The sequence below is a fragment of the Lonchura striata genome, chromosome 4 (genome assembly GCF_050655825.1).
Source record: "Lonchura striata isolate lonStrDom1 chromosome 4, ASM5065582v1, whole genome shotgun sequence".
Classification (NCBI taxonomy): Eukaryota; Metazoa; Chordata; class Aves; order Passeriformes; family Estrildidae; genus Lonchura; species Lonchura striata.
The window spans coordinates 74,927,521-74,955,461 of NC_140706.1; the positions used below are offsets into that span (position 1 = coordinate 74,927,521).

A 27,941-nucleotide genomic window follows, 5' to 3' on the forward strand; every position below is an offset into this window, starting at 1 on the left:
CTTTGAGTCATTCAGATCGATTGTCTGACTTAAGTCATCTCTACAAGCAATCTGTCTTCACACTCAGGCAAAGAATGGCTAATGCTGTGCTGAGCTTCCCTTCAAGAAAATAATAAACTAACTTCTGATTATTTGGCAATGCCAACCAGAAATGGTGTAATCTTACAAAAATGTGGTTCTAAATAATTTGCATGAGTCTCAGACACACAGGGGCAGACAGTGTGCAAGAAATGCAGAAAAAAACAATACTGTACACAACAAATTAACATGGCAAGAATTCAAATATCGTTTTGATTATAATGCAATAAATAATCCTTCCTAACACGGACAAAGTAGGTACAACACCTTTAAATGTACACCTTCCATCTTCTGATCACAACAAACGTGGAGTAGCATCTCATATTTAAATGACCATGGCTGCAGTAACATGTCCAAAAGTTCACTGATGTAGAAAAAGCATTTCTAAAATTATGAAGTCATTTAAAAGCAGCTAAAAATAGCAAGTAATAAATACACAGGCAATTTGTGATATTGAAAAAAAAAAAAAAAAACAACCCAAACTAATTGACAAGGAGTCATTAGTATCACTTTTGGTGTACTTAATATCAATTGTACAGTTTAACAAAACCCATCAATAGCTCCACCCTGTGCTCCATAGAAACATGAAGCTCAGTATTTGATGCATTGTGTATTATTCAGTATTTATGGTAAAACCATCTGTGTCACCTCCATCCTTTAGCACTGGGCAAGATCAAGTTGCAGACAAATGCAAACTGTAATTAGAATGACAAGTCAAACTTACACTTGCACAATGGCAGGTATCTACAAAGTGACCAGATTTCTCAATTATTTCAGATTACTTTTCTCAAAATGTCTAAGAATTTTCATCAGTGTCCACACTTAGATTCTAATTAGATATGCAGCAGGCAATTAGACATTTATTTCAAATGCTGTTAGAATTGTTTGCTGGCTTTCTTTTCTCAAAAAGCCAAAATAGCTGACAATGGCTAATGACTACATATTTCATGTGAAAAGAGATATGCAGACATAATTACTGCTGCAATCTCATCAGAGCAGCCAAGTCTAATTAAGTGTCAAGCTAGAGTTACAGAAGGGTTGTTAAACTTTCCCTCAAAAATGATAACTCAGCTGTGGTCACAGACAGACAATAAAACAATCTCAAGAGCAAGAGAAACATGAATTTTATGTAGGTTTGTGAGTAATGGTATGGGAAAGACCTTGTTCTTTCACATTATTCACAATCTATTATTGACATTAAAACAAAATTGCAATATTTGACCTGTAGCCAAGAAAGAAAATGTATTGTAATACTCCCCCTTTCATCAACAAGTCCTTAAAGCTGTAAATAGCTTTTTAAATTGTTCTTCATTCCAAACCAAACATAGGAGCCTCTCATAAGCCTTATCTCTTTTCCACTTCTAATTTTTGACATTATAATTACTAGTATATCCTAAGAATGAACGTGTTAATTATTATTTAATTGATCCTTAAAACATGAATGTTCTGTATTCTGTTTGTAGGCACAAACAAACCATGTAAAAGACAGAGTATTAGATGCTCAGAAACACAGTTAGGAAGGAAATAATGTTATTGACCTGCCAACTTGCTAGTTTTCAAACAGTTATCCTCCTTCTGTGTTGCTCTCAGACAGAGCTTTCAATTTAACATTGAAATCTTGACAGAGTTGAAAGACCTGTTTTTACCTAGCCTTAGTATGGACTATGTAAAGTGTGGTTCTCAAGAATAGAAGATGTAAAGATGACACATTTCATATTCTGTTTATCATCCTGCACATATTCACAGACATTCTTCATAATTTCTTCTTTAATGCAGCAATGACTTTACCTCATTTGAAAAACACCCCCTTGAAATAAAAGGAAATCACTGTGGTTCTATCACATGCCATTATTTCTAGAAGTGGTTGTCCATATCAAGTTGATGGATTAGATGGATTCTTCCTTTACTTCTTCCACAGAGCTCTGCCATTTTCATGATATTTGTATCAAATAATACTGATCCTGTTTAAATTTAAAAATTTAATCGTGTTTCAAGTCAATTCCTGCTTTACTACCTATCGTGTAGAGCAACACAGCTATGCTAATGCTTGCTGTGGTAACAATACAGAATTTACCAAGATTTTACTATTAGGAGACACTAAACTCTTCACGTGTGGCATGCTAATCTTGTTCTAATTCTTCATCCATCTCTTTTGAACCTTCCTCCCTTCCTCACCCTAAATAAGCTGACAATCTCATACCATTGAATATCATTACAGTTCCCAGAGCTGTTCAGTATGTATTTTGCCTTGCTCAAGGAATCCTCCTAATAATATGAATATGTACGTGGAATATCTTACACTGATTGGCAGCCAGTCACCCTTTTCCAAGTCAAGACTGCTATTTAGTATTTTAATATTTCTATTAAAAATGCAAGAAAGAAGGCAGAAGTTTAATGCCACCTTGAACCCAATCACAGCTCTGATTTTCCTTCCTATCTACAAGCAATGGTGTCTATGATATGTTCTAATCAAACATCATTCAACCAAGGGGATGAAATATCAGGCTTACTTAAAGAAAGCACAAATAAATTTTGGGTTTTTCGACAAGGTTGTTTCGGTTTTGTTTGTTTGTTTGTTTTGGCAGGGTTCTCATTTTGGATTAGTTTTGTGATCTTTTGCTTTGTCGTGCCATCAGTTTGAAGGAGAAGACATGACAGAATCACTGCCATAAAGCAGGCCACTCCTATTGGTGATTTGAATGCAGATATTTGAGATTTGCGATTTTCACATAATAACTTTGCTGCCCTCACAGAATACTCCTTACCTGCAAAAGCACATAGGCTGTTAAACTATTTTATCTTTTCCCTATTAAAAAAATCCATAAAAACCAGTTAAACCTTTTTGTTCAAAACAGCTAATTCAAAGTACAGTCAGTGCTACACAGTATTGAAAACAAGCCTTCATCACAGAGTCTGACTTGAAGAATCATTGCATGCATTCTGCAATAGCCTGATTATCTGCTGAGATAAGGGCAGGCATCATCTCATCCTCTCCACTCTTACTGACATGGCATCCCTGTGCTTGAGCTGAGCCGCCAGAGATGTGAGCCAAATGATGCCCCAAAATCTAGTATCAGCAATGAGAGGCATTGAGTGAAGGACTTAAAGAGAGGTGTGCAAGGTTAGGTAATAATGTACTGTTTATGCACTTACATCAAATGAATTAATTTGCTTTCCTAAAACTTTTATTTCAAAAGAGGGAGTATAAGCAGATTTTGAGAAATCTTCAGGAGAGGATGTGCAATTCCTGATGTGGGCTGTAAGATACACTACTTCACAGAAAAAGACACTTTAGATACCAGTGAAATAAAACAATATCCAATAAAAGCCAAAGAAAACATCTCTAAGCATAAGTGCTGTTTATATCCTGCATTATGGCTTCTCTTTTCTTGTATGCAAGTTTTATTTTACTACTGATGTCATTCATTTAATGCTCGGATATCCCTCACATGAGTAGACTAAATTTTAGGACCTCTGAAGAATATGAGAACATACTCATACTCACATATCAGAACAGAGCTTGTCTGTAAAATTGCAAAACTGCAGCAAAGAATTTACTGTCAAAATGTTTTTTCAGGCTTTTCTCTCAATGGAGCTTTGCCCATTCAAGCAAGCCTAAAATGCTGGCCACAGTAACATTGTGAAATAAAAATAAATTGGAAAAAAAATGAACTATTGAAGTGGCATTCATATTTCAAAGGCACTGTCTTTGAGGATGAGAAATAAATTTTGAAAACTTTCCAGTCACTTTAAAAACTTCAGTGATCTAAAAAAAATAAAATATCCCAGGTAAATATATGTCTCTATTATCATAAAAATAAATGTATACATTTTCTATGATGTTTATATAATATAATTTTCAGAACCACATAGGTAACATGAAATTCACTTGCAGAAGGGGCTTCTAAAAGGACCTTTAAAAAACAGAGAACTAATGTTTCTCATTGACTCTGTATAGGACAAATAAACTGTTTAAAATATATTGCTGTAAAAGTTTTGCTAGAGTAAAATTTCAATACTGCCAAACCTTCATAATTTTTCCTTATATTTGGTGCAACAATCAGCCCCTTAAATATCACAGCTATTTAAGAAGAACAAAATCCAAAAACATGAAGACTTTTTTTCCATAGAGGGCACCATTAAAAGTGAATCTCCAGTTTTAAATTCATATTTTGGAGATTGTAAGTGAAAAAATACAAAACTCAGATACAGCTATGTCATTGCAAAGACCAAAAGTCATCTTTATAAGAATCCTATCTTGAGCAATGCATATTGGAATTGAATTAAATATTAACACACTACTACTCTCCCAGAGTCAAGATTATGATCTGTAATACTTTGTAAGCAATGCAGGATTGTTAAGCATAAGAATTAAGTAAACTGCGGCTAGAAGATGGCCCTTTCAAATAATGTTAAAGCATGAAAGGCTACCAAAAAAATAGGAAATATATACTGAATATAAACATTTTGTATCACATGGTCAGCAGAAATTCACTGCATCTGTAGAAAGCAATAATGTTTAATATGAGAAGCAGTCAGTCTCAAAGAGACTGTCTTCTTCTTATGTCTTCCTCACTGCTTTCCCATCCACATTTTTTTAACATCTAGGAACTCCTTATTTTAAAATCCTATGATTTTTTTTTTTTTTCCCCACAAATTTAGGTTCTTATTACGGCTGTCAAATACTGTCAGACAAATTTAGCTCACAAAGCACCAGAGAGGCCTGGGCTGCTGGTTGTACAAATTTGGATCACAAGTTTAAAATCCGCCTCGTCCTTATTATCTACTCACAGCAGACAAATGTCTCAATACAAAAAAGATAAGTAAATCTGGGGACTTGTAAGGGAATCAAGTGTCATAGTATAAATATATTTATTTTACAAAATTCAACAACTATTCAGGGTTTCTGCAAAAGAATTAAAAGTTCTGCTCCACTAATATGTTACATTAGATGATAAAGTTTCCATCTTCCTTCATACACAGTCTTATACCTGTAGAGAAACTTCTCCAAGTCCACAATCAATAAACAAGAATTTATTTTAATTAACTTATTCTTAAGGGTTCTGTGATAGAGTTCCATTTGAAGTGTCTCTTTCACAGAGAGGATTGCTTCATTTTTATCTCACCTGAATACAGAGAGAAAGGCAATTATTTATGAAGGAATACTGGTGTCACTGATTTTATTACAAAAGGAATTAAAATAGATCAAAGCCTATCCAACTAATCCAAACCAGGTTTGCTAGATGTATTTTATCATCTTGAAAAAGATGGGGTTTGACAGTTTCATGAAGTTATGGCCAGGTGCAAGAAACTAAATAAATCCAAAATACCTTGATTTAAAAAAATAGAAAACAGCAAAAAAAGCTGAAGTCTCTGCTTGTCTGGTAGTACCTGGTGACATACTGAGTAAGGAATGTATATAAGTAAGGAATGTATACATCTGAGAGGCCTGGGATCAGAAGAATGAAGGGGCTTTAAAAGGAATTATTAAAATTTGTAACATTTATATTACTGTGAGGAAACTTAACTCAGCCTTTGAAAGCCTTTCGGTATTTGGTGCAAACCAGAGCCTGAAATAGAGCAATTCATTCTCCTCTGTCATCCGGTGCCTTTCCAATTACCAAGCTTCAATCCACTTCTCAGGAGTCAGAAACATGAAAGACAGCTTTGTGAATGACTGATTAACATGGAAAAGATCACTTCTCCAAGATTACATTGTATTCCTAACAAGACCAAAAGTGTGCACTAAATTATTATTATGATAATTAACTTTGGCAGACTTCGTCTTATTGTTAAAAAGCAGTAATAAGGTACCTTAAGAGGCAGAATAATTACACTTAACTGCTGTAATTAGTAAGTTAATTCTCAGGTAAAAATGATTCATAACATAGGAATTATGCAACTGCTGCCATTTAAATTCTTACTGCACTGCCTTCATATAATGTAAATCAAGCATTGTTTAGTATTTCTGAACCTTTACTTCAATAAGGTAAGAGAAAAAAATCTGTTCCGGAAGGACACCAATTCATTTCTGCATCAGTTGACTGGAGTGTTGAAACTCAATATCAAAATATGCATTTATAATCCAAATAAGGAAAAAAGAAGGGAAAAGAGAGCAGAGTTCAATATTCATACACATAACATTTGTGAATTTTGTTCTTTTTCCACTAGGTGCCATTCCAAAATCTTTCTTCACTTTCATTAGTTTTTTTGTATTTCACAGCAGGATAAAGCCCCAAAATTTTGCAGAGAAATTTAATCTTCTGTTCTGCTTGTAGAGAATTTGTGCCAAAATTCATTATTTCATATAATTTAAAGTGAATTTCTTAAATTGCCTTTCAGATCTATTTCTCTGGTGACCTACGCTGCTGTTTCCGGGTGATCTTCAGAAAATCAAAAAATTAGCAATTTCAGTCATGTTGTATAATAAATGCTTCATCACAGTAATAAAAATATATTTCATATAAAACAATTCCTAGACTACTTGCATTTTACTACCAATACTCCTAGATGACTCCTAAATGGCAGCACACAGAGCTAGAGCCCCTTCCAACCTGACCTTGAACACCTCCAGTGATACTCTAATTTTGTTGTCAAGTCACCTCTACAACTGGACACAGGCAGTTTCCAGAAAAAATATTAAATTACCTCTGAGCCATAGGTATAGAACTTAATTCAACGAAGGGGAAAAAAAAAAAAATTAAAAAAAAAAAAAAAAGATGGTGCATTATTTTCCTGGAACACTGTGTGTGTGAAACCGTAAGACAATATTCATCTGTATTCACCCAGATACTCTGATCTTACTGTCCTCATTGTAACATTAGCACTTAGAACATGTTTCATCTCAGACTACATATGTACAGGTTTGCTATAAATTTGCATTACTGGGCACCAGCCATACAGAGAAGAAAAAAACAATATAGTGCAGCTATAAGACAAAAGCTTCATTTTCAAAGAAGGACTCAAGTTGTGTCTTCTGCTCTCTGCCTCAGCTGAAAGTCCAATTCTCTCAATGGCCTGATGTTGCCCTTTCTAATATTTATCATCAGTCTCTGGTTTTCTACAATCCATTTGTGCTATTTTTACAACTGAATTCCCCGGTTAATCTCTGACTCTTCAAGAACAAAATCTCAACATGTACACCAGGAGATGAAGACTTCACTCAGTTCTGATTTACAGGACCAGACAAGGAGGTTCCACACTGGTGTCTCAGCACTCCTTTTGCCTTTAAAACGAACAGTTAAATTCTGTGTTCAACCCTACAAAAATCCAGTTTCCAGATCTTGGTGATCCTTCCTGAATGTATCACTGATAAGCAGTGTTACTGATATGATAATTCCTTTTATTTAAACTTTTTTTTTACCTCATTAAACATCCTTAAGAATCAATAGATACTTTGAAAGATAAAATAAACCAACTGTTACATGATAAATGAAGCAGGTTCTTATAAAGATGATAAAAGTTTAAAAGCCATAAAGGGTTCTCTACAGGTGCTAATTTTACTACTTGAATGAAATTAATAAGACTCTCCATAAAACAGCAGGAGATCCTTAGATTACATGAGTAATCAGCAAGAAAATTTATTGTGGATTCATGAAGCACTAAGTGTTTGTATGATGTATGCAAAAGTGGTACTTTATTCTCTGCAGTGAACAATTCTGAGTCCTTATAATAGAAAAATATTTAATAGGTTCAAAACTCTTGAGGCATAGTTTTAAAAAGTTGTTCAACTGTGATTAATTCAACTCATGACAAACTAGTCATGAAAGGTCTGCCTTATTTTAATATTCAGTAGAAGCCACTATTAAAATAACTACTGAAGGTTAAACAATGGATACAGAGACAACTGAAAATCTAACCTGATATCTAGGAATGGAAGAGTCAGGAGAGTGGGACTCACAAAGTGGGTGGTGCATTAATCTGAACAGCTAAACTAACTCTTCACCAGGATGCTGTATGGATAATGTATTTATTTACATGACTACTTTGTTCCTGCAAACTTCACGTTCTGTGAACCATTTCAGATGAAGAAGCTCCAGAAGTATTCCCATGGAGGAAATTCTGTCACATTTGTGCCATCAAGTTCTCAGTAAATTATGCCCTCCAAGGAAGCATATGGCCAAGCTTTCATAATTTTTCCCAAAATCTTTTATTACAATCTACCATGGAATCATGAGTTTATGTTCAATGCTTTACATTTAATATTTATTGATTGCTGCAATTAATTGCTTTTGGTTTGTAGCTTGGGGCCTCATTAAGTGGGCTAAAAGTGTCGACACACTGAGGCTGTTCAGCTGACTGACAAACGAAACTAAATAAAGCTTTACCATGACTGGTTACTAATGTTCTATCAATGAAACAACCAAGGGGAATGCATGGGTCAGGGAAGTAGTAATAATAATAAAATACAGAGCCTTTAATGTTTAGATTAGCTGCTCAGCACAGATTAACAGTAGCCAAAATGACTGCAATCTAAGGACCCCAATTAATTCGTGTTGCATTATGTGCTATGTGCAATGAGATTACTGATAACAGTATAGTGCTTAAAGACACCTCGTGGGCTGACAGGGCAAACAAACTCTGCCCAGCTTTGGAACTGGCTGAAAGGCACGTGGCTGGGTCAGTACACTGCTAAAACAAAGTAAACACATATAGTACAGTGGTACACTACAAAGTAAACACATACAGTACAGTGGACAATGCTAGCTGGAGTGTGAAAATGTGTTCCCCATGGCTTTTGCACTTAATCTGTGTCACATTCCACAGGCCTATAGTTTGGGCAATGGAAACCTACAGTGAGGATACGTCCATTGACTGTTCAGGAGAAGGCCTTGGGATCCAGTAATTTGGGGACTGATCTACACTGTGACCTTTGTAACTATTCACCTCTTTACAGGACTCCAACCAATTAATCTAAACAGGTTCATTTCTGTACTTCCTAAGTAGAAAATACAAAAATAGGAAAATTATGTATTTTTAGAGCTTCAGTGCTTCCTCAGGAATGTTATGTTAAAGCTTATGCAAAGAAAGATGTTGTGCTTGTTGAGGTCAATTGGTACATCTTCTTTGAAAGCAACGTAGCTTTGGGCAAGTGAGAAAACCTAATCCAGAATATGAATTAAAATCCAGTTTCCCTCCTTAAAATACAAGTTGCACATTAACAAATGTTATCAATTCTAACTCAGTAACATCTTATATCGGTTCTATACAGGTTTTTCTAGTCATCCTTTACAAGTCTGGACACGCACTGTTTCTAAGATCTAATTGGTTAACGTACTCTAAACCACAGATGTTCACAAATTGTTCATCATTAACTAAAAGGCTTAAAGTGAAACTTAATTTATCAGCATTGCAGGCTACCCATGAAGTTGTTGCAAATCTTTTTTGAGCATCAATGTGATACTACACCATCTTCTCCCAGGCTTTCAGGGTTTTCCCTTTCCTACATACTGGGCAATTTGTCATGTACCAGCTTCCTTTCAAACTTCCATGCCTTTGCCCTTATCAAAGGACAACATTCAGCTACAAATGTCCCTAAGACAATTCTGGAAAAGCTGATGGACTTGGCTCTCAAAGTATCACATTTTCACAGCATCACAGAATGTGCTGAGCTGGAAGGAACCCACAAGGGTGCCGAGTCCAGCTCCTGGCCCTGCACAGGACATCCCCAGGAGTCACGCTGTGCCCGAGAGCTTTGTCCAAACACTGCTGGAGCTCTGTCAGGCTGCTGCTGTGACACTGCCCTGGGGAGCTCTTCGGTGCCCAGCCACCCTCCTGGTGAAGAACCTTCTCCTGAAACCCAACCCAAACCTCCCTGACGCGGCTTCAGGCCATTCCCCCAGGTGTGCCACTGCCACCACAGAGCAGAGATCAGTGCCTGCTCCTCCTCTTCCTCTCCCAAGGAACTTCCAGCTGCACTCAGGTCTCCCCTCAGTCTCCTCTTTGGGCTGAACAGAGTAAGTGCCCTCAGCCACTCCTCACAGGGCTTCCCCTCCAGGGAACTCAGAACTCTACAAATCTTTTTTTACCAAGAATTACTGTTTTTGTGACTCTTCTCTCCAAATATCTTACCATGCTGAATAGCTGCTTTAAAATTACTTCAGGCTTTTTTCCCCTCCCTCTACACACCAACACACATGCACACACGTATCTATATCTGTAGTTATACATGTACAGATTTATATAATATTTATACATGTATAGGTTCTTACACGTTCTGATTCCAATCTCCTTTAATGCCTTCAGCCATTTTCTCCCTGTGGGGGCAAATCAGCCTCACAAAAAATTCAGTTTACTATTTAAGGACAAATAACTATCTTGTGTTCTGGGCAAATAAAAGCAGACCATCTTCAATAATAAAGCACCACGCTTGCATTGTATAACTCATATAACAAATGGGTTACAGACAAGGATAAGGCTTGATAATTTATGAAATATTTGTATTTTGGAGGAATATTTATGGTTTTCATATTCTCTGCAAATACAAATACAAGACATGAATCATGCCATTTAACATATTTCTGTAAGTTTTCTGGGGCTAGATCAGGTGGAACATTTCATCAGAATCCTTGAAATCTTGCAATCAAACATGAGCATCTGCATTTTAAATATTAACTGCTAAAGCACCATGAAAACCTCAATGCTGGCATATTTGCTCTGACTCCTCTGGCAAAGCATGGGCTCATATTCTTTACCTTAAAAGCATTCTGCACAAGAGATGAATGTGAAATTTAGCTTTCATAGCTGACACATATAGCAAAAAGCCTTACCATCATTAAATTTAATCCTGATAAAGAACACAGTAATTCCTGTGCTACATTATTTATATATGATATAAAGAGACTATTCAGTAGATCCAAATTCAAATAATTATATCCACCTTTCATCTTTGAATCCTAATAATGTTATTTCAGCATCTCTGAAAGTGACTCTACCTACAAACACATGCAGAAACTTTTCATCCTGATAGGCTAGTTCCATCTTCAGTGGCCTCTTCCTGTGTGGCTGATCTTTATAACTTAACTTATTTTATCAATTCTTCATGGAAGGGAGAGGGAAAGAGAGAGGGGAAAGGAGAAAGGAAGGCCACAGGCTGTTCCATAATAAATTAACCCATTCAATGACAAAGTCCCAAATATTTATGTAAAAGAAAGGCATGGCCAAATGTTTGCATTTTTCAGCTTTGTAGGCTACTCTCAAGTTTTCAGCAATGTCTACACTGGGCAATGTGGAACTAATGCAAGGATCCCAGTGTTTGAGTTCAGTCAGACTAGTAAATCTGGAAATGATATGTGTATAGTGGTCTATCCAAAGCACTCACAGAGAAAAAATGCCTGGGGTGATGAAAAAAAGAGACTGCCAAATAGTATGTACAGCGCCTCTGAGAAAGATAAAGGCTTTAAAAGCAACAATAACCACAAAAGTATGCAGACAAAATCTGAATGGTCACATAAAGATCTGGAATAGAATTTATAGCTTGGCAGAGTTGCAACTTCAGTTTCTTCATTCCTACATATAACAATATATTCCTTCTATCATATATCATTCTCTGCACTTGTCTAAATGATGTGGTCAAATTAAAAGCAGCACAAGCTCTAAAGAAAAGAAAGCAGGCCTAAGGCCTGAGGATTTTTTAAGCAGCCCAAGATTCCAGCCTCCCAAATCCCCAAGGCAGCTTTGAAAATCTCAACCTAAATGTTTAGCCGAGTTCCTATCTGCTTTCCTTTCAAGCTGCAAATCCCAGCTGTTCTCACAATTTCCTAATGCTCTCCGTGCTTATCCATGAAACATCAGCTGGGGTTAGGATGAAACCTTTGCCCTGCATTTTCTCATGGATACGAACTGCCTGTCAATGCACTGCAGCACTGCATCTACCAACACCTGCACTTTCGGATTCAGGAGGCTTCAGAACCCATTTTTCTTAAGGATTTCCAGCAGTGTAAAAAGCACCGTTGGTCCATTTCAAGTTTTTAATATGATGCAAAAGAATGTGAGGTGCTTGCAAACACGGAGCGCTGTGGAAAGGAAGTAGGCTTTCTAGATAAAAGTATTTAAGATTAATTTAACATGCACAGGATTTCCCAATTAAAACTTTCACATTAGCACTGCATTTTAAACAGTTAATCTCCTAACGAGACATCCCCAGCAATAAGAAGTGAATTGCAGGACCAAGTAAGGCCCCGAGGCCTGCATCTGGAAAAGGCTGTGCTCTGTAAATGTTGGATTTATGCTGCTGCCACAAATTCTGCAATCAAAGAGCTCCACTGCCACCTACTGCCAAGATGCCTTTTCCCACCAGAAACCACCACTAAAAGTGAGAAATCCTCTGCTTCTGCACAGCATGCTAACCAAAGAAAATCAGGCAACCCAATTCTTCACACACACAAATTTTACACTTTTCTTTTTTAACTCTAGGAGCTGGAAAGGCAGATTGTTTATTTTTCTGTGCCTTTTCTTCATAATATGGTAAAAGCTGAACAATGTGGAAGAGTCTATGCAAAAGACAGGTTTTCCCTCTCTTATTCCCAGATGTCAACTTCGAATCGTGGCTGAGCTGCAGTCATCTCTGATGACTATAGGTCATCCCTCATTTTCTACTAGATGCTCTATTTAGCACATTCAGATTTTTGATAAGGATCCTCAAAGAAAAAGCAGAACTAAAAAAATATACATTCAACCTTCGTTATCAGCTTAAAAATGCTGTTCTGCATCTTAAAGGCTTTACATCCAGGCTTATTTGGTTTTTATTCTCTGTGATGGTTAGGAAAGAAATAAACACACCCAAGAGGTGGAAAATATTCCTGGTATACAATCTATTTTGATAGACAATCTCTAACAATACCCCCACTGGCTCATCCAAAAGAGCTACACTGAGGTTGACCCCTTGCCTTCCCTGAGGGGCCAAAGACAATCTCTGTGCTGTTCCTGATCTCCAAGAGTCTGGATGTGAAGGAGTCCTGCACAGCATCTCACAGCACCCCGTGGAGACACTGCCTTCAACTGAAAGTGAACTTTTACTGTGCTTTCTTCCAGGGTCTTTTCTGGCAGCTAAACTGCAAATCAATTAGCATTTCGAGAAGAGCTACTCTCTTGCCCTATAGACAAAGTCACTAAATTGCTCGTGAAATAAATTTTTGGAAGCAGCAGAAAAAAAAGGGAATTAATATTTCAGAGCACAATGAAAGACGCTTAACAAATAGTGAGGCAGGGAAGAGAGAACATCAGGATTAATGAATGGCAATTCCAGCTGTAAATTCCAGCCAACTTGAACAGCCACAGAGCTAGGATTCAAGATACAGTACTCTATAACTAGGTGGTTTTTCTGCTCTTTGCCTTAATAGTATATGCAAATAACATTATGGGTGTATAGGTAAGAGAATCCCCATCCTCATGTTTATAGTTGTTTGGGAACATTGAAGCACAGCTTGACTCGAGCTGCTGCTAGGAAAATCACAGCATTACATATCATCTGCAAGCACCCTGGAGGGAAAAAATCTTCACTGTGTCAGTGGTGTCTCAGACTGGAGTTGTATGCATACACTCAAGAAATACGTGCTCTTCCTACATTACCATCAAAATAAGCAAGATAGCTTAATTACATTTTTTTAAGACAATACTTTTTTTTATTCCTCTTCTTTTAGACAGGAGCTCCTGCGAGTACAGATGGGGTGAGATTCACTTGTTTAATATCTAGGGAATAAAACTCCAGACATCCTGACACTATCTCCTCCTCTGCCTTCAGGCTTAGCACTACTTCACATTTCAACTACAAACTCAACTACAAAATTTGTGTATCTCCATACTGTATCTTTTCAGATACATAATATCTCACAGCACCAAAGGATTTCTAGGTTTAGGGCCTGGAAGAAAGCTGTTTCTTTTTAAAAGAATGAATACAGCACAATAATCCTTGAGAAAGCATCAATTTTCACACATTTGCACTTGAAAAGTGTCCTTTCACTTCCTATTTATCAAGAGAGTAGTTCTGAAGAAATAATTCTATTAGAAATTTTATCTGTTGCCCTGAAATTAAAATCTTGTATTTATCTGTTCATTGTTTTATATGCTTTAGGGTTTTTACTGCAAATATGTTCAGAATTTTTGTCTCCTTTAGAGAACAGTGGGAAGAGGTAACAAAAAGCAAACAAATTTTATACTGCCTTTATGGGAATTCTGCCTTTTCTTCCCACTGGAAATGCTTAAAACATCTCCCTTCCAGCAATAAGCTCACATGATAAGTTTTATATGGCATACTGCATAGTGTTAACAAATGAAAGTTGTACTTTATTTATTCCTTCTATCTACTGTGTTTAACTGCATCTAATGGAATAGTTTCCATCAGGAATAACAGACTTTTAAGTCATCTCTACAAAAGCCCTTCAGCCAGCAGACTCAGTCCAAATAATTATATGTTTTCATCCTGTGTTCTTACACAAAATCATAAGACAAGATGAATACACAGCAGGAGAAGTCCAGAAACAACTTTAGGAAGATAAATCTGCCCCTCTACACTTTCAGTATCTGCTGGCTTGGGTTTCATTCCTAGCTGGCCAGACCATCTTGGCCCATGTGATTTGTCACTCTTACCTATTTTAGCAAGAAGTGTCCACAAAACACAGCTGAACAAAAGTGTAAAAGGCTTGTGTCCTATGACACAACAGGCAGTCCTTAATCCAAAAGCATTCTGAAAATGCAAAGCCAAAAAATACTGAATTCCTTTCTGGTTTTGGTTTCATAGAGCTAGGGGGTTTGTACTCTGCTCTCTTCTATTTCCTCTCCCCCAGACTGTCTTGATAACCTTTGTCTTTACACAAAGAAACATCCAACAGTATTTGAGCTGAACCTTCCACAACATTCAGCTGTATCCATGGTAGGAAAAATAGGCTATTCATTTTCAAAAGAAAATAGAATAAATATGAGAATCAATAGAGAACTGAAAATAAAAATCTATAGGAAAATTATTAAGATGGTTTTAGAACATAATCAATTTTTAACAAACTATACATATTCTTTTTCATTATTATTGTTTGTGAAGAACCAATCCTGCAATGCATTTCCTTTCCTAAGTAACTTTTTTTAGTACTGGAAAGGCAAGGACAAAAGGCCAGAACCTCAGCCCCTGTAACTTATGTGGCTTGATGGTCCATAATAACACTGTTCTAATAGGAAGCACAATAAAGCAAAATCTTGATGTACTACAATTGAAACCCAGGATTTCTGCTGTTTGCAGTGGACTTGAGAATTCACTTAATGAGAAGCTTCATTAACACATAGCAGATATTTTATTACACAGGTTAACAGAACAAAACCCTGCTCTCACACTGAGCATAAACCTTTCAGAGCCCCAGCAGCCCTTTTTGACAAGAGACCGAGTGCCCAGCTTCCTGCTGATGAATGACAGGATGGCCAAATGACAACGCTGGGACTTCACTGAGCAAAATAAAGATACAACTCTCCAAAGGACAAAGGTTAACCACATGCAGAGACATGCCCAGGCTAACAAGAATGCCAGGTTACAAAGGCTTTAGCTGCAATTTTTCCTCAGTTTTGGTTCACTATTGATAACATGACCCCTACTACAATAGTCATCACCATTGTCAGCTGCTGCAGCTGAATGTTCTGGCTGACCAGCACAGCTCTTTCACATCTTTCTCTGCTCACAAACTGCACTATTGATACTTTCAGGCAAAAGTTAATGAAATATTTACATGATCTGCATACATAGTTACATCTCTTCTAACTAAGAATTTAAATTTTTCTTTTATAAACCTTAGTGGCAAGCCCCAGTCGTTTTAGGGAATATCTTCCTGGGAAAAGTAGCCTATCCTGCAAAAGTGTAGAAAGAAATGAGACCTTCTATACAGCACCTCTATTTACATAGAGATTCAGGCTGGAGTTCTGCATCTTAAAGACTCTATAACCAGGCTTCCTTGGTTTTTATTCTCTATGATGGTTAGGAAAGAAATAAACACATCCAAGAGCTCGAAAATATTCCTGGTATACAATCCATTTTCAAGAGGAAGAACAGAGTTCAATTTTAGACATAAAAATAGTTTTGTAAAAGTAGCACCTTCAAGTAAAAGTGGTTAAACTTAAACCACCACAGTTTAAGGAACAGCACTTTTCTTTGAATTTTTTTTTCAGTGTATTATGCACAGGGAGTTACAATGAATTGCTCTTGACATTAAAGAGAAGATGATCAGCAAAATGTTCTGCATGTCTTCCAGCTGCTGGCAATAACAGCACAAAGCAATAAATACACTCTACTTACTGACGTGGTCTTTGTAAATACCTGTCAAGAGTGGAACATACCTGAGATGAAGTCTCTGCTCCATGGTTCTTCCAACCACTAAAAAAAGCAGGGATTGAGATAAAGAAACAGAATTTCAAATGGTAATTCTGCAGCTCAGAGATAGGATGCTGTTCAGCTGAGTGACAAGTAGGAGCTGAGACAAAGTTAAACTCAAAAATAAGTCAAACCCAAAGTTTAACTCAATAAACTCAAAAATTAGTTTAACTCAAAGTCAAACTTAAAAATAAGTATTACTTAGCCACATACAATGATTTTCTATACTGATAGTGCCTTCAAAGTGCCTGTGCCTGGCTTTAAGGGTTGTTCTTACACTGTCATCTATGAAGCACTTCTGCTGAATCTAAGTGACACTCAGAGATCCATCTAATCCTCAACCACATGAAAGAACAAGTTAGATTTGACTTTAATCCTCATTATTGTACATAATCAGCTGCCTGGTTTTGTTTCAAGATTTACAGCTGCATTAATGTCTAACAAAGTGTATGTGCCTCTTGCTTGGATAACCATTGGTGAATGGTGCCCTGGTTAGACACAGAACACTCACCCGCATCCACATTTCCAAATTGCTCCAACAATTTGATATCAGGTGAACCTCTTCATTTCTGAGCTGTTTTCTGCCACAGCTCAATCAAACTGCAGAGACAACTAGGCTGGAATTCTGCTGAGGTTTTCCAGGTGATGACCCAGGACTCCATAGCTTTGACAGAATCCTTTACCAAGCATTTTCCCCAAGACAGAAAAGCCATGCCTCTCCTTACCTGGCAGTTGAACTATTAAACTCCTGGTTTAAAAAATCTCAGTCAAGTGAAGAGGAAATTTAGGAACAATGCAAACTGGAAGAGCTCTCTGAAGGAAATAAAAAGAAACAAAAAACCTATGGTGTTTAAACAACAAAAGAAAGGGATTCAGAAGTTCTGTAGAGATGTATTGTCATCTAAGTTAAGATTAAATATTTCAGAACTGCCAACACAATAAGATTAAATAAGGTGATTGAGAAACCTGCATATTAAGGTTGTTTCTCTGTATGAGAACCAGCCTAGGATGGCCTTTCTTTTATCTAAAGAATATGAGTGCAAGCCCCTTTTCCCTAGGAACTTTTTGTGGGGTAGAGGCATGAGTACCTTTTCAAAAAGAGATTAACTATGGCCAGGACTGACCAAATACCCGAGAATGTAGGCTAAGCTCTTCATGGTCTCACTCCTCCATCTCAGAAATACTCTATTATTCTTCAAGGAACAAGGTTAATGTCAAGAAAACTTGTCAGAATTTCTTCTAGATAGCTCAGTCACTTTCTTTAAGGCCTAAAAGACCACTCTTTTCTGCTGTGCCATGCTGATGAATGAAGATTAAAGATGACAAACCACATTTTTGGATTACACAAAACACATGCTTTGCAAGAGTTCCAAGTGTTGTGTTCTGGCTCTGAAACACAGCAGGAAATTAAAGCAGAAATACCCACCAAAAACAAGAGAGTATTAAGAAATGTACTGTCAAGACCAAAACACTTGCAACATGAACCTGTCTGAAAGTTGAAACCTGGCCTTTAAACCTCACTTGTTTCATGGTTTTCAGGATCTTCATACACACAACATCTTTAGCTGTCTCCTTGCTGTTCACAGGTTGTACTTATTTTTAGAGTTGTGCATGTATGTCCAGGTCAGCAGCTGTTACAAGCAAGGAAACAAACTCTGTGCTGGAAGAGCAATGGAGTGTCTGTGCTCCAGTAAAACAGCCAGGCTCTCTATTACATAATCCAGGTGTCCATCACCCTAAAATTTGAGCACAGTTTCTAGGTAATTGTATAGAAAAACTGTTAAGCATAATTAAATATCATTTTGATCCCATCAGATACGCATATTATTCTCTTTAGGATTAATTTTAGACTTCTAAAAACATGATATTAAGTACAGATAGAGAAAAGGCATTAATTAGCTCCATTTGTTCATTTTATGAAGCTCTACAGTGCAGCATTTTGCAAAAACGAGATACAGTGAAGGATGTTGAAATGCATGAATTGGTATATTAAAGATATTCCCATTGCTACCACCAGACTTTAAACAAAAACTGAACACAAACCTAAACTAAAAGCAGCTATCAAGAAAAAAACTCTCAAGTTGTAACCAAACACTCACTTCAATTTCTGCTATTTCCCTTCTTCCCTTGCACACATTTATTTGTTCACCTATCAAATTCGTGGTATCAGAAGCATTTTAAGCTAAGTCAGACTTAGGTGCTAATATTTAAGAGAAAATCCATCCCAAATCTGCAGCTGCAAAAAAGTTCATTAAGAGTACGGACATCTGAATGTCATATTTCTTAATTAATAATATTCTATATGGATTTGTTATTAATGTGGTAATCCTGTATCATATACAAGAATGGGCACTACAGCTCCACCTCAGGCCTCCTTTACACCAACAGGGTTATGGGGAAGTACTTGAAATTGATATCTTATCCCACTGTATTATACACAGGATAAACTGTTTTCATATTCTGATCTTCTGGAAGGGGCAAAATCTCACAACACTGTACACACACAGCAGTGTGAGGAAAGAAAACCATGGTGCTCTGCATCAAACATAATTAATGCACATTTGATATGGAAGTTACTATGGAGCAGAAGTCAAATATTAAAAACACACATTAATTTCTGTCCTTTTACCATGTTAATTAAATAACATCCTTTCAGAATCTGTGTTTCTATTAATGCTTCTCAGTTTGAAAATCAGAGCCATTGTTAGGAAGGTGTTGAGTTCTGTAAGGGTTTTCAGGTGGTGGGAGGTGACAGGTGCTACTGCACAGTGCTTTTTGTTGTCTCTTAACTTACTCCCTTGCATGCATTTATGTCCTGAATCATCATGCATTACAATTATGAAGAACTAAGACTGCACCGAATTTAGGTTCTCATTAATTAGCTCCCTTGTTTATATGATTTCCTAGTTAACCTTGCAGAAATCTCTGGAATACCCCAGTCCTACTAGGCAATACTAAACATGTGCACAGAAGCCATCTTAACATAACATCACAAATTAAATCAGCAGCACCACTAAGCATTTGCAAATATGCATTCAGTTATGGGTGCACCACGATGCATTTCTGACTTATTTCAGTCACTTTCCATAAACATGCCAATGAACACATTTATTTTGACACAAATAGGCACTGAAAAATACCCAAAGTGATGTGAGTGATGATATGGCCATGCAGCTGGATAAGTGCTTATGTTAGATGTCTTTGTGTGTGTATTAAAAGCTTTTTGTGGAATTATGGTTCATCAGAACACAGAAAAAAAATAATTTGCTGTTCAATATATTATTGAAATTCAGACAGTCCAGAGATAATTGATTTGTATTAAAGGCAAAAAAACCCACAAAAGCACAGATTGAAAGTCGTAGTAAAGAGGTGCTTTATGACTCCAAACTTCACTGTAGTGGAAACTTTAGATAGTCACACTATAATTTACTAAGTGAATTTGCACTGTGATCAGGATACTAGGGTATGGCAGATCGTAAACATTTCTTTCAAAACTGCCTGGTTTTATTTAATATACAAGCTTGTCTTCTTATGTCATGTCATACTATATTCACATTTCAGATAAAATAATTCTATTTAAAATAGTTTAATAAACATATTTATAGAAATTATAGACAAGTATTAGCTGTTATCATTCCTTTAAAATGTGTAAACTTATTTTTAGGCTGATAAATTTAAAAGACATGCATTTCCCATCAAAACAATTTACAACAATTTTATGAGTTGTTTAGATTAATTAATCCTGTAAATCTTTAATTCATAGTTTGGTAAATGTGTGCTGCATAATGGATACATTTAACTCCATTTTTCTCTGTTTCTTCAAACTAATCCAGTATCACCTAACATGAAGCTGATAATATTTTTGTCCAATAATTACTATCAAATTAAAATCAAGTAAGATGCAAACACAGATCTTTGTGCAGCAAGATATGTCAACATCCATTTGAATTTAAGCACGGAGTGTTTTTTTCCTGTTAAAATCATTACGGATGTCCACATGATTAAATCTAAGCAGGCCACCAAGTGGTAAACTGGATTGGGGCCCAAAAATTCAAAGGAAAAATCAATCCTTTGAAAGCCACCAAGAAATCCAAGTAGAGAAAGCCAGGGTTCTCACTTACCAAGATTTAGGAGAAGAGTCAAAAATGATTAACTGGAATCAATTTGCACATATTGTATGCACTGTATTTAGATCACACAAATTACTTCGTATTAGCAAATCAATAGTTCCATTCATTGCAAGTTCCAAGACAGATTATCCCTTGCAACTCTGAAAAGACCATGGAGCATTTTTACCCATTAATAATTCACATAAGGATAAAGGCATTCTCTAGGCATATAGATTAAAACATATATTTATAAATATACCTGTGATTAATATAAAAGCTAAACTAAAGAGCATTCAGGAACTTGTTTTGCAAACAGCCAAAGAAAAATTGCAGTATTGCATTTGCAGGTTCCTATTCTGTTACTGAACTATTCAGTATCTTCCCTCATAGCAATCCTATCCCGTTGTAAGCAGTGACTATTATAAAGACACCAGGTGAGCAAAATTTGCTTATTTGGAAATGACCCCCTGAGCTACAGTAAAAAAAAATTAAATCCCCAGAAGTACCTGGTTTTGAGGCAAATAATCCAGATGGAATAAGATAGCAACAACCCCTGACATAAAAATACATCCAAATGGGGCATGTAATATAATGATGCATTGGCTGGGATGAAAATTGGAAAATACAAGTTTTAAGCAGAATGCCCTCAGTACTAATATAGGTGGGTGCAAGCTCATTCTGTTTGCTGGCAGAATTGTTCTCAGCTGAAAACTGAGATTGCATTGCCTGAGAGCTGAGCTAACAAGCCCACTGGGAGCTAAAGCAAATGTTCAGGTCTCTGCCTGTGTGGTTATTCAGCTTCCAGACCAGACCCCTCTCATCTCTCACCTCCTGAGTGAATTGCTGCTCATTCTAGGGCAAGTCACTTCATCTTTCTGCTTCCCCTCCCACTTCCACATCTTTTCCACTCGGCATAAAAGCTCTGCAGAGCAATGCGGGCGTGATTTCAGCGGGGACTTCTGGATGCTTCTGTAATATGAGCACCAGCAATAAATCGGGAGAGGATAATAGAAGTGTCAAGCGAGTCCTAAGTGCAGCAGCAGAGCAGTAATGTACTGTGTGACACCCTACATCCAACACCATCCTTCAAGGACTCTGCACAGGGTGCTTTATTCCACTGCAATAATAAATGGATCCATGATGCATCTCCAAGTATTACCCAGCCTTAAAAATGAATCACAGTAATGTTACCTTCGCTTCTCTGCAGCAAGAAGATAATACTTTTGTGGATGTGATACCACTCTGTATAGTTTTTGACAAACTCGAAATACTTTAGTGAAATAAGGCTGCATGGGAAGCACATGATTCATTTTGAGGCAGCAGCATATAAAAAGGCAGTGCTGAAATCACTGTGGCAATTCAATTCATATCTGTTTAGTTATGCTTGTTTATTTTGCTGCCCCTAACAGTTCTAGATTCACAGATACTTCCTTTGCAGCTCCTCCCACTCCCCATGATCAATACTTTCTGAGAGGTTCTTGAGGGGCTGAAAGCAAATACCAGCAGGTGTGTGCATCACTAGCTAATAGAAAGATTGGAGAGTAATCAATGTGTAATTTTTAATTCTCCTTTAAGTCAATGGTGCTTTTTCAAAATTTGAGATACTGCTGTCAGTTCTGTAATTTCTCTCACAAATCAATAAAGCTGGTTACTGGTAATCCTGTGAATGTTACTGTGAACAGCATTAGTGAATCAGGACCATTTTCTATTCATGCTCTTGCTTTTTTTCTGAATGGTTGCTCAGGCCACATTACTCTTCATTCTATTTCAGCAGTTTGTGCTCATATAATGTTTCATGATTTTGTAAATCCACCTAAGTATCAAATGTTCCCCTAAAACCTCCATAAGTTCTGCCATGTGGCTGTTTCAATGTTATCTACTAATTTAGCAATGTTCAAAAACCACACATTTATCAGTCTCAGTGTCCTCATTATAAATCAGTGCCAACAGACAATGCAGTGACAGCACGTTTTGAGTCTGAATACCCTGTAGTTTAACCAGTATTTTCTATATCATCCCAAGAAAATTTGGTGTGTTCTCTTAGTTCCCACTACTCTACAAAAATATCCTTCTCTTCCATAATACTGATCACATCTATTAATCCTCTTGGCAGAAGACTTTCCTTTTTCTATTGCTAATAATTTTGGAAGGTTAATTTGTGATTTTTCTGAGAGTTATTCTTCATCAGCTTTTGATCATTCTAATTGCCTTATTATAATCTGCTCTCCTACAGTGATAAAGGCTTTTAATGTTTCATGTGCTAAGAACGAAAGGAAAAAAAAAACGTGAGCAAAAATTTCTTTTTGTTCCTGAAATATTACCACCTCCACAGTTCATAACTATTAGGGGGAAGAATTCATTTTGGCCCTCTGTTGAGTCAAAGTTTCATCCTTTCAGTGGCCCCACTGTCTCTTTGTGATTTTGTTCACTTCAGCAGCAAAATGGATTGATCATTGCAGCTCCTTTTGGCACCTATTTCGCACGCTACTTTAACATCCCAGAATAATGATTTGGGCTCATTTCTTTAATTTCCCTATGAACCATATATCTCATGCCTTTTTAAATATAGTTTCTTGTATAATGAAAAAAGCGTATCATCGTGTTTGCCCAGGACCTGAATTTTATAATCTCGGCTTTAACATCCTTTTCTTCATTACAGGGACACACTTACAAAGTGGAGATTTAAAAACATGACTGAACTTGTGTAGATTTATCCACCATTTTGAGTTCTGTCCTTTGAGAAGTTAGAAATGGCTCCAAATAATACAGTCTCTACCACCCTCCACGTTATTCTGCCTTTGAATTTCAGACTTCAGAAGCATACACCAGAAGCTTACAGGTAGTGCCACCAAATTCCTCATTAAAAAACTTTCCAGATTATTCTTCCAATAATTTTGTAGCCCATTTAATTCAAAAGCATACAAACTTCACCTTGCAATTTTTTCATCTTTTTTTTCTTTGTAAGTCAATCAAAACTGCTCATGGAAACATGCTGGCTTCAATAAGTATTTACTCCAGAAGGACTCCTCAGGTTCATAGAGGAATTAGTACTCAAAACAAAAGATAAAGTAAAAAAATAATAAAGAGAAACAAAAACTCTTCTGCCCAGGTATAGTCAAAGCCCATTAATTCACAGGAGATTATCCTAATTTACATTAGAGAAATAGTCTGCCAATGGCCCTGTGAATATTTTTTTTAATAACTAACTCCAGCAGTAGGAGGAAGAACAAGATAACAGCACTGGCTTTGCAGTACTGCAGCAGAAGACAGGAAACTTGGGTTGCAGTTATCCTTTTGCTTACAGCCTAGAGCACATTTAGACATTTTTTGGGACAGCTCCTGAAGTTTTACAAGTCTGAAGCAGGGACATTACTCCAGGTTTTCTGAATCCCAGGATATGGAAGATGTCTCCTGGATACTAGCCTCTCTCTGTTACTCCTTTGTAAAGCTGCTATTTTGGCAAATTGTTCTTCTGCATAGAAGTAAATGTTTCATTTGGACAAGAAGGACCCAAATGCTACACGGTCTGGTGGCTACTGCATCTGCCCACGAGAGCTGTATTTAATTATCAGTTTCAGAAAAAAGAGCAAGAAGAAATTATTTGAAAACTTTCTTTAACATTTCCTGTGGAGCAATTGTCTCAGAGAATTAGTGAGTACACTGTCATAACAAGGCTACGCTCTGCTGGGGAAAAGGAAGGTCTGCTAACAAGGTCTCCTTCCAACAATGGTAATCTCACATCTTTTCTTGTAGGAAAAAAACAGTGAACTTAAGAGGGTTTTTGTTTTTTAATTTGTGTAAATTTTTCAGTCACATAATTATTCTTAGACTAAAAAGTCCAGTGCATTTTGAAATTTTGCTGTCATAATACTCCTATTTTAGTTCTTCCTGTTTCCTCATGTGAAAGAAACAGCTTTTTATACATTTAATTGTAGAATAATGAATTATTATTATTATTATTATTATTATGAACCAAAGGAAAGTAAATACACAATGAACTTGGCAGTCCTAACACAAAAATCACTACAATTATTTTGCAGCTCTAGTTAATTAAATACTACAGACCTGTATGAACACTTTTAAACTGATCTGCAGCAAGTTTCTTGTAGCTTAAGTAAATCTACTTAAGATAAATCAATATAAGCCTTTTGTAAAACCATTAGTTTTATATGAGGGCTTCAAGACTGTTGCTAAATTGATTAATTTCAATGTGAGTTCAGTTAAACAGATGATGCTTTTGTGTGCAGAGAAAGCCTAAAGGTGTGGCATGGTCTTATCTGCACTGATTCCATACCTAAATTTAATGTTAATTAGATAGTTAATCTTGTTAATGTTAGGGCCTTATTCTGAAAGGGCAAAACACCAACCTTATTTATGGATACTGTGATCTATCCCTTGGCTCAAAAACAACTGCCTGTTGGTAATCCCTTAACGATCTGTGATGGATTCCCAAAATAAACTTTACGGATTAAGGTGGCACCCAAACTGCTTATTCACCTTACCCATGAGGATAATGAGCAGCTCATTGCTCAAAGAACAGTTTCCTCCCAGACTACAAGCAGAAAACAAACACCCCATTAAAGGCAGGCCCAGTGACAGCTGTGAGCACCCCTGGTCTCAATTTGGTGTTCTCTGAGGTGGAGCAGCAGAGCTGGGATGGGATTCCAAACCAGAAACTGGCCACACTTAGAGAAAATCACACCTGTTGGATTCTGCAGGACACCAGGAACATGAGATACTCTGAAAATATTGTGGGATAATCAGAATGCTGATGGGCATCAGGTAGTCCAGGCAGCCCCCAGCCTGTTTCCTATGTCTAATTGCACTTTTTTTTACTGTTCAGTCCCACCCAAAACCAGAGAAGAGTGTGTTATGACCCCCATACTAATGAATACACCAGTGGGGTTCTTCTGGTGCCAAAGACTCTGGATTCTGGCCCTCATATAGTTATTTCCAACTTTTTTTTTTCCTGGGTTGTTCCCTAGCTTGACTTTTTACCCAACACAAATGAAAATCTCTCTTTTATAATTTTACAAGATGAGAGGTATGACTTTAAAAGCTTAAAAATAAAAACCTCAGCAAAGACTAGCTACTACTGCATTTATGGGGAGTTTCCATCCTCAACTTCTCCCAAGTATGTGGAGGGGTTTAGGATTTTCAATTAAAGTAACACAGTATTGGAATTAATTGGAAACAGCTCTGGTTTGATTTGTCCCTTCAGAAAAGACAGTAATCGTGAAACCATGACCTTCAAAACCCCAGGACCTCAAATCTGTGGAACAAACTTCAACCAAAAATGAACTGACTGCCTCTAGGCACATTTTCCTGAAACTAAATGACTTTGTCATGACACAGAAGCAGATTTATTGAAAGACTGCCGCGCTATTTCCAGGTACGTTGTCATTATCATCACATTTTTCTGTGCAACAGCATGGAATAATGCATAGGAATAAACATTCTTTTAACACTAAGTTGAATTCAAAGAATAAATATAAGGATATATTTCTACTATGGCAGCTGTGGTTTTGTGAGAAAACTCAAATGTTCCTCTCTTACATCTTTAATAATAGATAGCCATGGAGCCAGCTACACAGACAGGGGGGAAAAAACAAAAAAAAAAAGAGGAAAAAGAAAAGAAGAAAAAGGAAAGTAATAATTGATCCAGAACTATGTCATATATTGTGCATTAACAAATATCTTCATATTTTAAGGAATGTATTCTAAGTAATAACCATTTATACACAACTGTAAATGTATGCAATACATTACAAAAGCCTAAAGTTCTATTGTCTGGATTGCTTACCAGCTACCAGTTATAAATATTCTAATGAGGCTCTTATTCCTCTAATGTCAGTGTGGTACCAGAGTTCCTTTCTATTAGTGCATTAAGCTACATGACTAGCATTTTTCTGTCTTTCTGTCCCCAGGTGGAAAATTACATGTATTTAAAAATAATTAATATTTTATTTTTTATCTATGATGTGCATGCACTTTCACTAGCAAATGCAGACAGAATAATATCTATCACATTTTACTGCATTGAATTTAAAGTACTTGAAAAACCTGCTGTACTAAAATAAGTATATGCTGAACATTTATATTACTTCCCACTAAGGTTACACCAGAACATCTGTGAGTTACCCAAAGAAATCCTGTAGCTGTATTTTATTGTGCTATTTTGTGTATTACACTCACTATTCATGATGCTACTTTCCTATTAAAGTCCCTTACTCCCCCTTTTATTTCCAAGGCATAACTATCCAATGATTTCAAATCTCAAATGTAGAATACATATTTTAGTCAGGTTTAATAGGAAAATTTTGATACTCTAAAATGCTTTTTCTGCTGGGGATGGACATGACATAAACAACATTTTACTAAAGATGCTTTTAACTTAAATTTGGATTCGATCAGTACAACTTTTCTGACATTGCAAGGAAAGCATAGGAACAAATATTTGAAAAATCTGTGCAGTTGTCAAAACCATGTGTCCTTCCAGTGAACTTCTAGCATGTGCTTGGGAACTAGACTCCCAAGAACAGACTAAACAACTCAGAGGCCAGGCAAATCTTACACTGCTACATAGGAAACTACTGCTCATCTAACCTACCTAGATTCCTATAAATGGTGAATACATTTTTTCCTCCTTGATGTTTTTATGCAGATACCTCCCTTTTTCCTCTTAAAAAAAAAAAAAAAAAAAGAGGAAAAAGTTCTTCATAGCCAAGTATCACAATCTCAGCAGCAGGAAGTTGTGAAGGGCTCCATTAACAGGAAGGAATTTTTAAAAGAGTGATGTGAATTATGCAGCAGCCTGGCATTCAGAGTGTGCTGCATTACTGCAGCACACAGCCCTTCACTGCACTGGAGTGCACATTCTCACAGCCCCAAAACACAGCAGCCATGTCCAACTGATCTCTCTGGAATCTAATTTCACTAATTTGTTTTGCTGTAGTTCTGACCTGAGTTTCCACTTCACACGCCAAGACTGGTTCACAGAACTGCATTTTGCATTTTAATACCAAGGAGTCTGTTATTATCACTGGAATAGCCTCGTTGCTACGAAACTATCATGAGAAGCACTTTCAGAGAACTTCTGAGCTCAGAAAGACTGATGAGGCAAGGTCTTCTGATGGATGTTTATCTTCACTTCCCCTTATAGCTAAACTACCATAAAGTCATCTACTCTCTCCTGGCTTGCTTTTTACCCCACTGTGCTCCAAACCACCTTTACATCCCTCTGGCTCTTCCACTGACCCCCAGACAGCAGGTGTAGTCACCAGACAATTATTTTCATGCTGACTGACCTGCTATCTGCCACCACCCAGACTATCTAACAGCTCAGTTCTTTCTGGATTTTCCTTAGAGCATGGAGAGGACATCTGGCTTTTTGGTATTTTGTTACTGCT

The 27,941-nt window shown here is 36.7% G+C and overlaps 1 long non-coding RNA gene across 18 annotated transcripts in view; it reads right to left on the bottom strand.

Moving 5' to 3' along the window:
• LOC110478808 (uncharacterized) overlaps window positions 1–27,370 on the bottom strand; it is a 231,979-nt gene extending 204,609 nt beyond the window's left edge. For 17 of the 18 annotated variants that reach the window (XR_014954997.1, XR_014955004.1, XR_014954991.1 and 14 more), the window contains exon 1: window positions 1–27,370. This is a non-coding gene — a long non-coding RNA (uncharacterized LOC110478808). The other variant, XR_014954994.1, reaches the window with a different exon arrangement.
• Between the last annotated feature and the right edge of the window lie 571 nt (window positions 27,371–27,941).